Genomic DNA, 3,891 nt, shown 5'->3' with positions numbered 1-3,891 from the left:
TGCAAATCAAAACACATTGAGATACCATCTCATGCCAGTTAGAATGGCAATCATTAAAAAATCTGGAGACAGCAGATGCTGGAGAGGATGTGGAGAAATAGGAACACTTTTACACTGTTGGTGGGAGTATAAATTAGTTCAACCATTGTGGAAGACAATGTGGAGATTCCTTAAGGACCTAGAAATAGAAATTTCATTTGACCCAGCAATCCCATTACTGGGTATATATCCAAAGGATTATAAATCGTTCTATTATAAAGACACATGCACACACATGTTCATTGCAGCACTGTTTACAATAGCAAAGACTTGGAACCAACCCAAATGCCCATCGATGATAGACTGGACAAGGAAAATGTGGCATATATACACCATGGAATACTATGCAGCCATAAAAAACGATGAGTTTGTGTCCTTTGTAGGGACATAGATGAATCTGGAAACCATCATTCTCGGCAAACTGACACAAGAACAGAAAATCAAACACCATATGTTCTCACTCGTAGGCAGGTGTTGAACAATGAGAACACATGGGCACAGGGAAGGTAGCACCACACACTGGGGTCTGTTGGGGGGACTAGGGGAGGGACAGAAGGGGGTAGGGAGTTGGGGAGGAATAACATGGGGAGAAATGCCAGATGTAGGTGACGGGATAGAGGCAGCAAACCACATTGCCATGTATGTACCTATGCAACAGTCCTGCATGTTCTGCACACGTATCCCAGAACCCAAAAAAAAAATTACTCTGTTTTTCCTTTGCAGTTATTGACTGTTCACTGGGAGGTATTTTGAAGTAATGTAATATCAATTTCTCATCCAACTTTCAGCTAATATTTTTAGCATCACTTGATGATTCTGGGCTGAATTTTTAACGTTATTTTGCTTGCCAAAGTGATGTTTTATTCCTATTATTATTCTACACATTCTATGGTAAGAAAAATCTTTCTCCTCTTCCCATGTACTATTTATTTATTTCAGTATAAACTCATTCCCCTTATATTAAATCAGTTATAATCTGTAACTATTATTATTTATATTGATGCTCAAATTATCCCAGAATTAGCAAGTAGGAGCCCCTTCAAGCTGCTTTCTATGTTCTTTTGACAAGTATCCATTATTGTTCTAGCACTTCCTTATTTTTTTTCTTTTTCTTAACCACTAAATGATATAGGAGCACCTCCTTAGTTTCTGACACAAAAGATATTACAGGCTCATTTGGTACTTTCTCCAGCCTAGCCTTAAAATTAGCCATTTCTCCAAAAAGCCTTGATTTCTTTTAGCAAAAATAGTATTTATTTATTTATTTATTTATTGAGACAAAGTCTCACTCTGTCACCCAGTCTGGAGTGCAGTGGTGCAATCTCTGCTCACTGCAACCTCTGCCTCCCAGGTTCAAGCAATTCTCCTGTCTCAGCCTCCTGAGTAGCTGGAACTTCAGGTATATGCCACCATGCCCAGCTAATTTTTGTATTTTTAGTAGAGACAGTGTATCACCATATTGGTCAGGCTGGTCTGGAACTCCTGACTTCAGGTGACCCACCCACCTCAGCCTCCCAAAGTGCTGGGGTTAAAGGCATGAGCCACCCAACCTGGCAAGAATAGTATTTAGAAGCCAAGACCTGAGTATAAAATGTGCTGATTGCTATGAGGTGTTGCTCCTCTCAGACCCTCTTAGAGGATAGAGCTTTATTTATTTATTTATCCATATTTATTTTCATATATGAAAACCATGAGTTTGTATGGTTACCTTCCATTCTTATCCAACACCACAAGATTCATTAATTCTAGTTATCTTCCTCTCCATATATAACTTCTCTCTCTGCTAGGCAGACACCTGTCTTTCATTATTCTCAGTATATTTATTTATTTGATCAAAGCCACTGTGCATTAACAATCTTCTGTTCTGCCATCATATTGCTGCACAGATGCCCTCATTGCCTCACCTACTCTGGCCTATCATCACCCCTGCACTGGCACAGGTGTCCTCTTCCTTTCACTCAGACTCTGACAACGTTATTGGGCTATCACCACCCCCATTCACAGAGGCTGCCTCACCCCACTTGGGCTCCTATACCCTGTGATATAGTTTGGGTATTTGCCCTCACCCAAATTTCATGCTGAATTGTAATCTCTAGTATTAAAGGTGGGGCTTGGTGGGAGGTGATTGGATCGTGAGGGTGGACTTCTCGTGAATGTTTAATACTATTCCCTTGGTGCTACCTTCATGATAGTTTGTGAGTTCTGGTTGTTTAAAAGTGTATGGCACCTCCCTGCTCTCTCCTTTGCCCCTGCTCTGGTCATGTGATGTTCCTGCTCTCCCTTTGCTTTCCACCATGATTGTAAGTTTCCTGAGGCATCTCCAGAAGTCCAGCAGATGCCAGCATGATGCTTCCTGTACAGCTTGCAGAAACGTGAGCCAATTAAGCCTCAAGTTTTTGTTTTGTTTTGTTTTGAGACAGAGTCTCACAGTGTTGCCCAAGTTGAAGTGCAGTGGCTATCTCAATCTTGGCTGACTGCAACCTCCACCTCCCAGGTTCAAGCGATTCTCATGCCTCAGCCTCCCAAGTAACTGGAAGGCACCCACAACACCCAGCTAATTTTTGTGTTTTCAGTAGAGATGGAGTTTCACTGTATTGGCTAGGCTGGTCTGAACTCCTGATCTCAAGCAATCCACCTGCCTCAGCCTCCCAAAGTGCTGGGATCACAGGCATGAGCCACTGCACCTGGCTACCTCAGGTATTTTTTATTGAAATGTGAGGACAGACTAATACACCTTATGACAGGCCCCCTAAATGCCACTACCACATGCCCCACTGATGCAGACTTTGTTCAACCCAAGCTAATGGCTTTAGACTAAAATATTCAAAGGAAGGAAATGAGGAAGGGGGGAAACATTTCCCTGATTTGTGTGTGTGTGTGTGTGTGTGTGTGTGTGTATGTGTGTGTGTTAGAGTTTTGCTCTTGTTGCCCAGGCTGGAGTGCAATGGTGCAATCTTGGCTCACTGCAACCTCCACCTCCCAGGCTCAAGAGATTGTCCTGCCTCAGCCTCCCACGTAGCTGGGATTACAGGCACTTGCCACCATGCCCAGCTAATTTTTTGTACTTTTAGTAGAGACAGGGTTTTACCACGTTGGTCAGGCTGGTCTCAAACTCCTGATCTCAGGCAATCCACCTACCTCAGCCTCCCAAAGTGCTAGGATTACAGGAGTGAGCTACTGTGCCTGCCCTCCCTGATTATTTTTTAATTAAAAAATTAATGCAAAAAATATATAATGCAAATGCAAACAATAAAGAAAGACTAGAAACTCTCTTAGAAGGAGACTAAGAATCACTTCTTGGCCTTTTGGCTAAGATCAAGTGTAGTATCTGTTTTTATCAGTTTAATATCTGATATGTCCCCTATTCAAGGACAATATATTAAATGGATTTTCAGAAATAGGAGATGGAATAGGAGCTTGCTCCATCCACTCCACACATTGACTGGTATTGCAGTACTTCCAGGAACAGTGCATTTAACCCTTGAAAAAACAATTTCTTTTTTTTTTTTTTGAGATGGAGTCTCACTCTGTTGCCAGCCTGGAGTGTAGTGGCATGATCTTGGCTCACTGCAACATCCAACTCCCTGGTTCAAGCGATTCTACTGCCTCAGCCTCCCAAGTAGCTGGGATTACAGGTGTGCTCCACCACATCCAGCTAATTTTCATATTTTTAGTAGAGATGGAGTTTCACCATGTTGGCCATGGTCTCGATTTCCTGACCTCGTAACCTGCCTACCTTGGCCTCCCAAAGTGCTGGGATTACAGGCGTGAGCCACGGTGCCTGGCCAAAAATATTTTTTTTAGCAAAAAAAAAAAAAAAAAGAAGAAGAAGGAGACTAAGGAGACAGGACC

The 3,891-nt window shown here is 42.3% G+C and overlaps 1 non-coding gene across 1 annotated transcript; it reads left to right on the top strand.

The window, feature by feature from the left end:
* Nucleotides 1–3,328: 3,328 nt before the first annotated feature.
* LOC135274509 (U2 spliceosomal RNA) lies at nucleotides 3,329–3,518 on the top strand. Its single transcript, XR_010342327.1, has one exon. It is a non-coding gene; the product is annotated as a U2 spliceosomal RNA (small nuclear RNA).
* Nucleotides 3,519–3,891: the final 373 nt, after the last annotated feature.

This window comes from Aotus nancymaae, unplaced genomic scaffold, assembly GCF_030222135.1.
Source record: "Aotus nancymaae isolate 86718 unplaced genomic scaffold, 86718_ANA_hifiasm-v0.15.2.pri h1tg000011l, whole genome shotgun sequence".
In the NCBI taxonomy this organism is placed as follows: Eukaryota; Metazoa; Chordata; class Mammalia; order Primates; family Aotidae; genus Aotus; species Aotus nancymaae.
The sequence above is the reverse complement of the archived record's forward strand: the minus strand, read 5'-3'. Positions and strand labels throughout refer to the sequence as shown.